The 14256-nt window shown below is 32.1% G+C and overlaps 1 protein-coding gene across 25 annotated transcripts in view; it reads right to left on the bottom strand.

Moving 5' to 3' along the window:
- LOC110608291 (protein PELOTA 1) overlaps positions 1-12090 on the bottom strand; it is a 36776-nt gene extending 24686 nt beyond the window's left edge. For 18 of the 25 annotated variants that reach the window (XR_006348150.1, XR_006348146.1, XR_006348149.1 and 15 more), the window contains exons 1-3: positions 11006-12089; positions 10755-10838; positions 10359-10530 (exon numbers count right to left, since the gene is read on the bottom strand). The gene's annotated coding sequence lies outside the window, so the exon portion shown is untranslated. Of the gene's footprint in view, positions 1-10358; positions 10531-10754; positions 10839-11005 lie in introns of all 25 variants that reach the window. The other 7 variants (XR_006348154.1, XR_006348165.1, XR_006348177.1 and 4 more) reach the window with 4 other exon arrangements.
- Positions 12091-14256: the final 2166 nt, after the last annotated feature.

The raw sequence follows: 14256 nt of genomic DNA, 5'->3' as shown, positions 1-14256 counted from the left end.
CCGTTATTATGATAATTCAAATTTATTTCTCTCGAAGGTTAAGACTATGTTTCGACATCAAACAATCATCACAGTAAAAAGTGAACAAGAAGATTGGTCACTAACATGTTCTAGCCTATTCCACCTACTCATACCTCTCCTTTTTTTCATTTCTCTTATATCATAATATTTATAAAATTCCTCTTTTTAATGATAAGCAACACAAAAATATTTATGTTTTTTGAGTACATTGTCGCTCTCATAGAATTTTTCTATACCTTATTGCTAATATCTCTAGTATTTTATTCTAAAAGAATATAAACTTTTATTTGAAGTCAGTTCATAGCAGTTAGAAACTTGTCATGGTACAACTGCATCAGATATAAGGCATCTACTATATCCTAGCAGATTCTTAAAAGTGATGCACACAATTTCCACTCAATGCTTAAATGTCCATAATGTAATCTGCAGCTTACAATACAAACATTGGTAGCGTCGAATAGATTATCGCGATCACGACTTTAGACTATCACCTCTATCTTCTAACACAGGTTGAATGTCAAATAACATTCTTAGCCAACTTACAAAAGCCTATAGTAGAGTTATATCAAGACCTTAACCTATAAGGTATACACATTTGCTTATACTTGTTCCTTCTCCTTAACACCTAGAAAGGCCTAAACGTTAGCTCTAATACCACTAACTCCAACACCCCTATAAGGTTATTTAACTAACCGAAATGGAAAAGTACCGTGGTGCTTCTCTCATTTTGTCAATTAACTATTATCATGTATTTCATGACATTTAATATATTTTTGGATAATGGCATAAAAAATTTAAACCTTTATGAATTTTTACATTTTAATTAAAATGATTTTACTTAGTACAATAAGTTAGGATTTAAAAACATTCAGCGATTCAATTCAAATTTGAAATGAAAGTGGGGGAGCATTTGCCGGTAGCTAACGTGACGTTCCATCTGTATTTTTTTATTACTTAATGGTGGATCATACGCTACACATTGAATAGCCAATATGAGAAATTAACCACCGGTTAATGGTAAAAATCCAAGTTTGGTGTTTAACTAACCTCACTTAAAGTGAAATTTCGAAATTGTTCACGGAACAGTTCAACTACGCTTTTTCTAAGCGTAGCAACGCTGCAACCTGCAACATCTAGAGAGCTAAAATCTTAGCCGTCTAACAACCTAGGATCCTTAGTTATTAGCACCACCACCGGTGCTGTCTATCTTACACTCCTGAATTACTATCAACATTGTCTTCATATCAAATCTGCCTATGCACACCACCGCCACTCCCATAGTTAAACCTCTCACGTAATAACATAAACCATAAACATGAAAATAAGGCAACGAAAAAAAAAGAAAGTTGCAGCTGCCATCCAGCTCGTGTAAACCGCATGACTTAGGGCCACCATGCATCTGAAATTTCGATGAGCCAAAACCACTCCATTAACTCGACCAGTAGTCCGTGAGGATAGAGAATTGTCCGAGGGTCCAATTGGTAAACCTTCCCTCCTTCCATTTCTCCACAGTGAGCTAGACTCATCATGAGCGATTCAAACTCGAGAGAGTCGAGTACGATTGTTTTGAGATTAGGAATTGTATGAGCAGCATTCGACGTGACGAACACAAGTACAGGTTTCGACAGCTGAATTTGGTGGAGAATCTCAAGTTTAAAGATAATTGATTTTTTAGGAGAGGTAACGACACCGAGAGAGAAGATATAGAAAGAAAGGACCGAAAAGTGAATAGAATTAGGAGAAAGCACGAAGGCAATATCTCCTTTTCTGAGGCCAAAATGGTGGTGAAGCGAGAAGGCCAACTTTTTGTGCGAAGGACGAAGTCGGGAAAATAAATTCGGCATCGAGCGACGGCGTCGATGACAGCGTTTTAGGTTTTTCTACACCATTTAAGAATTTTACCTTAATTAACCAACGATTAATACCTCGCCTTGGTTATCCAAGGTGTAGCGTAGAGACCAGCATCAAGTAATATAAAAATACAATATGGCCTGCTACCGACAGATGCTCCCCCACTTTCAATTCAAATTTGTAAAGAATCGCCAAATATTATTAAATCCTAATTTATTGTGCCAAGAAATAAAATTTTGGATTTTTATGCCACTATTCTTTATTTTTTCAAGAAACAATTTCATTTAGTCTGCTAGTGAATGAGGATTTGGGATAGGTGCAACACTTCCTTTATGCCTTATAACTGAACTACGACACTGCCTTTCAAATGCCAACTTACGTTTTGTATCTAGACTGTGACACTGCCTTTCAATTGTTGTTTTATATCACAAATTGCACCTATTTGCATGCCAATTTTCGTTCCTTTGACAAGCTTTCCAAGTTATTCATTTTAGGTACTTTTGTATGCTTCTATCCTAAGTTATAGTCAAGTTTTGGCAATATTAAGGGTCTAATTCACTCATAGTCTCTTTATCAAAATTGTTCTCCTATATCTTAGCTAATTCAGTGATTTCTTTTGTGGCTTTATTTTTTTCTATAATCTTATAAATATAATTATTTGTATGTTAATTATTTTAGTCATATTAAACTTATTAAATTTCCAATAAGTAATTTATTCAACATGAAAATCTGTTAATATGGCTTGAATTTACATCGCTACTATTTGCTAATTAAAGTCTTAACATATATTATATTTCGACCGCACCCGAAGGCTGCCTACGTACCTCCAATAGAGGATCACGTCCACGTAGCTATTAACAATAGATAATAACATAAAGTTTATACTAACATAATTTATTCTTGCTAATAATCAACCACAATATCACACTATGCTATACAAAAATAATCTTATTCATTTATTCAATAATCTATTGGAGGAATAAGGGTTATATCTAGAATCCAGGAAATAACTAAGGAAACATAAATAATTATATTTTCATAGCTAACTTTGCACAATCCAATTAAGAAACTAAATACCAATATTCAAAACATATATATATATATATATATATATATATACACATATTTATATATAGACAGATATCAATATAATCTATCAATAATAATTACTTGTACCGATTAAAGTGTTTAAAATCTAACTATATCACCAATATAGATAAAAACTAAACTTTCAATAAACAACAATATTATCTCAAATAGTATCACTTCCTCCAAAATAATTTATCTAATCTTATCAAATATTAAAATACTTCCAAAAAGGAAAAAAGAATAAACTATTGCAGTGATTAATTCGGTTTTCCAACATAGACCTTCAATATAATCTTAAAGGCAACTCTATCCACTTCCAAGTGATGAATCGAAATATTTATCAAAAAGTACATTAGTAATTCATACACTATTTATGTCATGTTCTTAAAAGTTGGATAGACTCTACAATCTTCCTTATTTTTTTCCTAGCTAGAGTAACTAATATGTCATTAATGAGATAAATTAACCCCTTAATCACACCTACCATCTCATAACTATCACTTATTTTATGTGCGTATTCTCCTTGTATCTTCAATCCCCTCTTACATAATGTTTAGATAATTAAACTTTCTTTAAAACTCTTGAATATGTTATTATGATAATTCAAATTTATTTCTCTCAAAGGTTAAGACTATGTTTCGATATCAAACAATCATCACAGTAAAAAGTGAACAAGAAAATTGGTCACTAACATATTCTAGCCTATTTCACCTACTCATACCTCTCGGTTTTTTCATTTCTCTTATGTCATAATATTTATAAAATTCCTCTTTTTAATGATAAACAACACAAAAACAATTATGTTTTTTGAGTACATTGTCGCTCTCATAGAATTTTTCTATACCGTATTGCTAATATCTCTAGTATTTTATTCTAAAAGGATATAAACTTTTATTTGAAGTCATATCATAGCAGTTAGAAACTTGTCATGGTACAACTGCATCAGATACAAGGCATCTACTATATCCTAGCAGATTCTTAAAAGTGATGCACACAATTTCCACTCAAAGCTACAATTTCCATAATGCAATCTGCAGCTTACAATACAAACGTTTGTAGCATTGAATAGATTATCGCGATCACGACTTTAGATTATCACCTCTATCTTCTAGCACATGTTGAATGTCAAAAAACATTCTTAGCCAACTTACAAAAGCCTATAGTAGAGTTATATCCAGACCTGAACCTATAAGGTATACACATTTGCTCTAATACCACTAACTCCAACACCCCTATAAGGTTATTTAACTAACTGAAATGGAGAAGCACCATGGTGCTTCTCTCATTTTGTCAATTAACTACTATCATGTATTTCATGACATTTAATATATTTTTGGATAATGGCATAAAAAATTTAAACCTTTATGAATTGTTGCATTTTAATTAATATGATTTTACTTGGTACAATAAGTTAGGATTTAAAAACATTTAGCGATTCAATTCAAATTTGAAATGAAAGTGGGGGAGCATTTGCCAGTAGCTAACGTGAAGTTCCATCTGCATTTTTTTATTACTTAATGGTGGATCATACGCTACACATTGAATAACCAATATGAGAAATTAACCATCGGTTAATAGTAAAAATCTAACTTTGGTGATTAACTAACCTGACTTAAAGTCAAATTTCAAAATTGCTCACGGAATAGTTCAACTACGCTTTTTCTAAGCGAAGCAACGCTGCAACCTGCAACATCTAGAGAGCTAAAATCTTAGCCGTCTAACAACCTAGGATCCTTAGTTATCAGCACCACCGCCGGTGCAGTCTATCTTACACTCCTGAATTACTGTCAGCATTGTCTTAGGGCACCACCGCCACTCCCATAGTTAAAGCTCTCACGAAATAACATAAACCATGAACATGAACATAAGGCAACGAAAAAAAGAAAGTTGCAGTTGCCATCTACCTCGTGTAAACCGCATGACTTAGGGCCACCATGCATCTGAAATTTCGATGAGCCAAAACCACTCCATTAACTCGACCAGTAGTCCGTGAGGATAGAGAATTGTCCCAGGGTCCAATTGGTAAACCTTCCCTCCTATTTCTCCACAGTGAGCTAGACTCATCATCAGCGATTCAAACTCGGGAGAGTCGAGTACGAATGTTTTGAGATTAGGAATTGTATGAGCAGCATTCGACGTGACGAACACAAGTACAGGTTTCGACAGCTGAATTTGGTGGAGAATCACAAGTTTAAAGATAATTAATTTTTTAGGAGAGGTAACGACACCGAGAGAGAAGATATAGAAATAAAGGACCGAAAGGTGAATAGAGTTAGGAGAAAGCACGAAGGCAATATCTCCTTTTCTGAGGCCAAAATGGTGGCAAAGCGAGAAGGCCAACTTTTTGTGCGAAGGATGAAGTGGGGAAAATAAATTCGGCAGCGAGCGACGGCGTCGATGAGAGCGTTTTAGGTTTTTCTACACCATTTAAGAATTTTACCTTAATTAACCAACGATTAATACCTCGCCTTGGTTATCCAAGGTGTAGCGTAGAGTCCAGCATCGAGTAATATAAAAATACAATATGGCCTGCTACCGACAAATGCTCCCCCACTTTCAATTTAAATTTGGAAAGAATTGCCAAATATTTTTAAATCCTAATTTATTGTGCCAAGAAATAAAATTTTCGATTTTTATGCCATTATTCTTTATTTTTTCAAGAAATAATTTCATTTAGTCTGCTAGTGAATGAGGATTTGGGATAGGTGCGACACTTCGTCTATGCCTTATAACTGAACTACGACACTGCCTTTCAATTGCCAACTTACGTTTTGTATCTAGACTGTGACACTGCCTTTCAATTGCTGTTTTTTATCACAAATTGCACCTATTCGCATGTCAATTTTCATTCCTTTGACAAGCTTTCCAAGTTATTCATTTTAGGTACTTCTGTATACTTCTATCCTATGTTATAGTCAGGTTTTGGCAATATTAATGGTCTAATTCACTCATGGTCTCTTTATCAAAATTGTTCTCCTATATCTTAGCTAATTCAGTGATTTCTTTTGTGGCTTATTTTTATCTATAATCTTATAAATATAATTATTTGTATGTTAATTATTTTAGTCATATTAAACTCATTAAATTTCCAATAAGTAATTTATTCAACATGAAAATCTGTTAATATGGCTTGAATTTACATCGCTACTATTTGCTAATTAAAGTCTTAATATATATTATATTTCGACCGCACCCGAAGGCTGCCTACGTACCTCCAATAGAGGATCAGGTCCACGTAGCTCTTAACAATAGATAATAACATAAAGTTTATACTAATATAATTTATTCTTGCTAATAATCAACCACAATATCACGCTATGCTATACAAAAATAATCTTATTCATTTGTTCAATAATCTATTGGAGGAATAAGGGTTATATCGAGAATCCAGGAAATAACTAAGGAAACATAAATAATTATAGTTTTATAGCTAACTTTGCACAATCCATTTAAGAAACTAAATACCAATATTCAAAACATATATATATATATACACATTTATATATAAACAGGTATCAATATAACCTATCAATAATAATTACTTATACCGATTAAAGTGTTTAAAATCTAACTATATCACCAATATAGATAAAAAGTAAACTTCCAATAAACAACAATATTATCTCAAATAATATCAATTCCGCCAAAATAATTTATCTAATCTTATCAAATGTAATAATGCTTCTAAAAAGGGAAACAGAATAAACTTTTGCAGTGATTACTTCGGTTTTCCAACATAGACCTTCAATATAATCTTAAAGGCAACCCTATCCACTTCCAAATGATGAATCGAAATATTTATCAAAAAGTACATTACGAAATCATACAGTAGCTATGTCATGTTCTTAAAAGTTGGATAGACTCTACAATCTTTCTTATTTTTTTCCTAGCTAGAGTAACTAATATGTCATTAATGAGATAAATTAACCCCTTAATCACACCTACCATCTCATAACTATCACTTATTTTATGTGCGTATTCTCCTTGTATCTTCAATCCCCTCTTACATAATGTTTAGATAATTAAACTTTCTTTAAAACTCTTGAATATATTATTATGATAATTCAAATTTATTTCTCTCAAAGGATAAGACTATGTTTTGATATCAAACAATCATCACAGTAAAAAGTGAACAAGAAAATTGGTCACTAACATGTTCTAGCCTATTTCACCTACTCATACCTCTCCGTTTTTTCATTTCTCTTATGTCATAATATTTATAAAATTCCTCTTTTTAATGATAAACAACACAAAAACAATTATGTTTTTTGAGTACATTGTAGCTCTCATAGAATTTTTCTATACCTTATTGCTAATATCTCTAGTATTTTATTCTAAAAGGATATAAACTTTTATTTGAAGTCAATTCATAGCAGTTAGAAACCTGTCATGGTACAACTGCATCAGATATAAGGCATCTATTATATCCTAGCAGATTCTTAAAAGTGATGCACACAATTTCCACTCAATGCTCCAATGTCCATAATGTAATCTGCAGCTTACAATACAAACATTTGTAGCATTGGATAGATTATCGCGATCACGACTTTAGATTATCACCTCTATCTTCTAACACGTGTTGAATGTCAAATAACATTCTTAGCCAACTTACAAAAGCCTATAGTAGAGTTATATCCAGACCTTAATTTATAAGGCTTGTTTCTTCTCCTTAACACCTAGAAAAGCCTAAACGTTAGCTCTAATACCACTAACTCTAACACCCCTATAAAGTTATTTAACTAACCGAAATGGAGAAGTACCGTGGTGCTTCTCTCATTTTGTCAAGTAACTATTATCATGTATTTCTTGACATTTAATATATTTTTGGATAATGACATAAAAAATTTAAACCTTTATGAATTTTTGCATTTTAATTAAAATGATTTTACTTGGTACAATAAGTTAGGATTTAAAAACATTTAGTAATTGAATTCAAATTTGAAATGAAAGCGGGGGAGCATTTGCCGGTAGCTAACGTGACGTTCCATCTGTATTTTTTAGTTACTTAATGGTGGATCATACGCTACACATTGAATAACCAATATGAGAAATTAACCACCGGTTAATGGTAAAAATCCAAGTTTGGTGTTTAACTACCCTGACTTAAAGTCAAATTTGGAAATTGTTCACGGAACAGTTCAACTACGCTTTTCCTAAGCGAAGCAACGCTGCAACCTGCAACATCTAGAGAGCTAAAATCTTAGCCGTCTAACAACCTAGGATCCTTAGTTATCAGCACGACCGCCGGTGCAGTCTATCTTACACTCCTGAATTACTATCAACACTATCTTCATATCAAATCTACCTATGGACACCACCGCCACTCCCATAGTTAAACCTCTCACGAAATAACATAAACTATAAACATGAAAATAAGGCAACGAAAAAAAATAAAGTTGCAGCTGCCATCCAGCTTGTGTAAACCGCATAACTTAGGGCCACCATGCATCTGAAATTTCAATGAGCCAAAACCAATCCATTAACTCGACTAGTAGTCCGTGAGGATAGAGAATTGTCCCAGGGTCCAATTGGTAAACCTTCCCTCCTTCCATTTCTCCACCGTGAGCTACACTCATCATCAGCGATTCAAACTCGGGAGAGTCGAGTACGATTGTTTTGAGATTAGGAATTATATGAGCAGCATTCGACGTGACGAACACAAGTACAGGTTTCAACAGCTGAATTTGGTGGAGAATCTCAAGTTTAAAGATAATTGATTTTTTAGGAGAGGTAACGACACCGAGAGAGAAGATATAGAAATAAAGGATCGAAAGGTGAATAGAGTTAGGAGAAAGTACGAAGGCAATATCTCCTTTTCTGAGGCCAAAATGGTGGTGAAGCGAGAAGGCTAACTTTTTGTGCGAAAGACGAAGTTGGGAAAATAAATTCGGCAGCGAGCAATGGCGTCGATGAGAGCGTTTTAGGTTTTTCTACACCATTTAAGAATTTTACCTTAATTAACCAAGTATTAATACCTCGCCTTGGTTATCCAAGGTGTAGCGTAGAGTCCAGCATCAAGTAATAAAAAAATACAATATGGCCTACTACCGACAGATGCTCCCCCACTTTCAATTCAAATTTGGAAAGAATCGCCAAATATTTTTAAATCCTAATTTATTGTGCCAAGAAATAAAATGTTGGATTTTTATGCCATTATTCTTTATTTGTTCAAGCAACAATTTCATTTAGTTTGCTAGTGAATGAGGATTTGGGATAGGTGCGACACTTCGTCTATGCCTTATAACTAAACTACGACACTGCCTTTCAAATGCCAACTTACGTTTTATATGCAGACTGTGACACTGCCTTTCAAATGCCAACTTACGTTTTATATGCAGACTGTGACACTGCCTTTCAAATGCCAACTTACGTTTTATATGCAGACTGTGACACTGCCTTTCAATTGCTGTTTTATATCACAAATTGCACCTATTCGCATGCCAATTTTCGTTCCTTTGACAAGCTTTCCAAGTTATTCATTTTAGGTACTTCTGTATGCTTCTGTCCTAAGTTATAGTCAAGTTTTGGCAATATTAAGGGTCTAATTCACTCATGGTCTCTTTATGAAAATTGTTCTCCTATGTCCTAGCTAATTCAGTGATTTCTTTTGTGGCTTAATTTTTATCTATAATCTTATAAATATAATTATTTGTATGTTAATTATTTTAGTCATTTTAAACTTATTAAATTTCCAATAAGTGAAAATATGTTAATATGGCTTGAATTTACATAACTATTTGCTAATTAAAGTCTTAACATTTATTATCTTTGGAACGCACCCGAAGGCTGCCTACGTACCTCCAATAGAGGATCAGGTCCACATAGCTCTTAACAATAGATAATAACATAAAGTTTATACTAACATAATTTATTCTTGCTAATAATCAACCACATTATCACACTATGCTATTCAAAAATAATTTTATTCATTTTTTCAATAATCTATTGGAGGAATAAGGGTTATATCTAGAATCCAGTAAATAACTAAGGAAACATAAACAATTAAATTTTCATATTTTCATAGCTATACTTTGCACAATCTTATTAAGAAACTAAATACCAATATTCAAAATATATATATATATATATATATATATATATATATATATATATATATATATATATATATATATATATATATATATATATATACATGTTTATATATAAACATATATCAATATAAAAAATATAGATTATTTTAATTAAAGAAGTATTTTGTTCAAAATCTGAACTTATAACTCATAAAGGGTTGTAACTTCAGTATCATTGAACTTTCTACAAAATTCAATACTTGGCAACATTTTCGGAGACCAACTTCTCCCTGGAACTAACTTCCAGGAAGCTAAATTAAGAAATAAAAATCACTTCAATTTACAGCTTTGCAGACAAGAAGGTACCTTAAATTGCTGACGCCAAGTTAAGGACTGAACAAGAAGTAGAGTTTGCTGAATAGGATGAAAGTCCATACTTGTTGGATCAGAACCCTGATTTAATGTAGTGTCACAGTTTTGGGCAGTTCATCAACTACATTAAAAGCCAGTCCATGATGATCTTGAACGGAACTATTTCCTGACATCATTATGTGCAGAAGGTATAAGAGGTATAGAAGTAGAAAGCAAACCCAGATATGAATAATGTTCTCATTTAGTTAATAGTTCAACAAACGTTGTCTGGAACTAGATATCTTGCTTTTAGAGCATCAGAATCTTCAAGACCTTTTGACATTGCAGCTATACCAGACAATTTGATGATGTTAAATATTAGCATTAAGCAGCTAAAACTTTATTGCTTACAGCAAGACGGACACATGGATCACTGGGACTTTGGCTTGGATGTCCCCAAAGAGAATGCTGCCAATTTAAAGCCTGTCATATTAGCTATTACATACCAAGGTCAGTACATTCTTTATGGCCGATCAGAATTTCTACAACAAGATCAAACTTCAAAACTTTATCACTTGGAATAAAGCGAAAACAAAAACAAAGACAGCAGCATTCATTTGAAAATAAAAGAAATTTTCTTTCTTATTCTCCTAAAAGCTTACTTGTCTTTGATTGACAAGCGTCCGCAACCCTGAGTCTTCTATGTCGGGAAATTGCAATTTATTGCGGAAAAGGGCATTAGCCTGTTTAAGCTTATTTAGCTCGCGCCACAGAATTTCCCTGCAGTATGATCTAAGGACCCAATAATCACCAACTTAAAAAGGAAAAGGAAAAGAAAAATAATCCAAATGACATTCATATCGGAAATTATCCAATAGGAATCTAAAGTCACAGCCCGATCAAGCCTGGTAAATTATGGGATCGTAAGCAAGCGCAATATGAAAGCCGAACCAAAAACAATAGTAAAATAATTTCACCCAATCCCGATTCTTGCTAAACCTAGCCAACAAATGAAACGAACTGCAAAATTCTGAAGATGAGAAGACTTCATAAACCAACAATATGATTTCACCCAAGAAAAGAAACAAAAATAAAAGAATTCATAAATCCCATGGAAGGACTCTCATTGAATGAAGATTTCACTAATCTTTCGTTGAAAAATGAAAGAAACTTTCATTCAAGTGAAAATCAAAATTAAAAAGAATTCCGCGATCGCACAACGAAAATACCGGTTTACTGATCAAGATCATTCAAATGCAACAAAGAAATGCTAAAAAGAAAATCAAGAAACACAAAAAAAGCCCCCATTTATTTGAGTGAGAGAGAAATGGGGGGACTCTCATTGTTAAGGGAAAATTTTCACCCATTTTCATTGAAAAATGAAAGAAAACTTCATTCAAGTGAAAATCAAGATTAGATAAAAAAAATTTCCCATCGCACAATGAAAACACTGCTTTATTGATCAAGATCATTCAAAGACAATAAAGAAACGCTAAATGTTTTCAAGGTATAATTCAAATTAGAAAGTAGGAAAAATTGGGGGTCTTCAGATATTAGAAACAGTAAAGAAATTTGAAACAGAGGATGAAGAAACAGAGCAATTCTTCAATTTCAGCCTTTTTCTCCCCACTCAGCTGTCCACTCTTTCCCCATATGACGTTTCAGCTTGAGTTTTGGAGGCTCTTGAGCATCGCGTCTTGAGCGAAGGGAAACCTATAATAGAGGCGGTGTTGTCAAGGTATAAGCTGGCGAACTTATCATATAGCATAAATAAAGTAACTTTGTTATAATTCAAAATGCTATTGATGGGTCCCGCAGAAGGGATTTCTTTGGGTAGGTGTCTTGGATTTATTAAAAAATGAGAGTGACATTTGAGGTACATAGTCACTCACGCTCTTATTAAGCAAGTGCTGGTACTTCCCGTTTCATAGAAAAATTTTTTGGAAATTTCAATGTTTCATGATGTGAACTAACTTAAATTATTTTATTATAAAAATAAATTAAACTTAAAGAAAGTATTTAATTTTTTATTATAAATTTATTAAAGTGATGTTCGTTTTGGAATTTAATTATTTTACAGAAAATATGTTTAATTATAAAAACAATATAAATATATTTTTATACAAATTAATATCATAAAAATTATGTTTAATTAATAGCATTATGACACTGTATAACGATTGTCCAATGCTACGATTGTTCAATACTACATAAAAATTATTCAAAATAAGTCATGAATTGTTACTATAAAATAGAGGGGTAAAAATATGATAAGTAAAAAATATAATTCCATTCAAAAAAAGTAAGATCCGAACACCTCCAAACATCCGGTTTATCATCAATACTCGCTTTTTTCTGGACAAGACAAGTATTGGTATAAAGTTACCGTTATCAGACAGAGCATAATGTATCCTTATTACGTCTATAATCACAAAATCACCGGTCTATCCGCTGACGATATCTCTTATTAAGCAGCCGGCTACATAACCACCGGATTAATATTTACTTACATCTTCTTATAGTATAGTATGAAAGAAGAAGGATCGCGGAAACAAAAGTACAATATTTTTTTACACTACTCAAATTCTAAGTAATTCATTATCTTTGGTCTATTCTCTAATGACTGTCCTGCACATCCACCACCTCATATTCTCTTTTTTTTTTAATAACTAATCACAACACAACTATATTTTCTAACCGCATCACATTATTATTAATTAAAAATAATATTTTATTGGTATTATTGTTTTTATATTTTAAAATATTAATATTTCTTATATTTTTAAAAAAATTACTTTTTATTAATTTAATAATTTTTTAAAATGATCACTCTACATAAATATGCACCATTCCACATAAATTTGCAGTACGAAATATTATAGATTTTAATTTTTAATTTTTTTAAAAAAAATATTATGTTTATATATTCTTTAAATTTATTTTCTTTTTTCGTTAACATTATATATTTTTTCATATGATTAATTGCGAGAATTTAATTCATTATATAAAAAATTAAATATAAATTTTTCATAAAATATGCTTAGTATAAATGTCTTGAAAAAGAGAGGTAGAAAGAAACGGTATTTAAATATTTTATATTTAATAGTAATACGGATGAAAATAACTTATATTTTGATAAAATTAAAATACAAAGGTTAAATAGTTTAATTTTTATAGAGCAATTGAACATTGCTATTATTTATACCTCAGAATTTTGAAAAACTTTTTAAAAGCATATGACTTTTACCTCTGTTAATCATTCATAGGTTTTGTTTATGGTTATTCATAAGAGAGGCAATGATGTTGATCAATTTGTGTTGAATTAGTCATTGTTTGATACAAGTTTTTCAATTGCTCAGTTTGGCTACGAAGGTAGGATTTGAAAGGATACCTAATGATTCTCCAGCCACATATAAGAGACCTTCAGCCCGAAAATCAGAGAGCTTTCTCTCCATTTTCGGGCAGAGGTGAGTCATTGTCCTCCCTTTGATGCTCTTGCTGATTTTCCTTTAATTTTCTCAGAAAATTCATGAGTTTTTCCTTATTTTTGAAGATTTGAGTTTGAATCTAAGTTTTTAAACCTTGGAGACCTCCGGGGATCGATTTTCTCTCATCTCCAAGTTTGGGTTGCTGCTACCTTTAAATCTCCAAGAGGTAAGCCTTAATCTTTGCTTTTTCTATGTTTTAAATAAGTTTTAAAAGGAGTTAAGGGTTATTAATGCATAAAATGGTTAAATCTAAAGTTTTAGGGTTTGGGTTAGGTTGATAATGAATGTTTTCTCTTGTGTTATTTTTGTTGTTGCTTGATGGGGATTAGGCTAGTTTTTATGTCTCTTATGCATGTTGAGTGAGTATAAATATTTATGAGTTGTTGGGTGTGAGGATCGGAGTGTTTGGTAGCTGTGTACATAGA

The sequence above is a fragment of the Manihot esculenta genome, chromosome 13 (genome assembly GCF_001659605.2).
Source record: "Manihot esculenta cultivar AM560-2 chromosome 13, M.esculenta_v8, whole genome shotgun sequence".
NCBI lineage: Eukaryota > Viridiplantae > Streptophyta > Magnoliopsida > Malpighiales > Euphorbiaceae > Manihot > Manihot esculenta.
The sequence above is the reverse complement of the archived record's forward strand: the minus strand, read 5'-3'. Positions and strand labels throughout refer to the sequence as shown.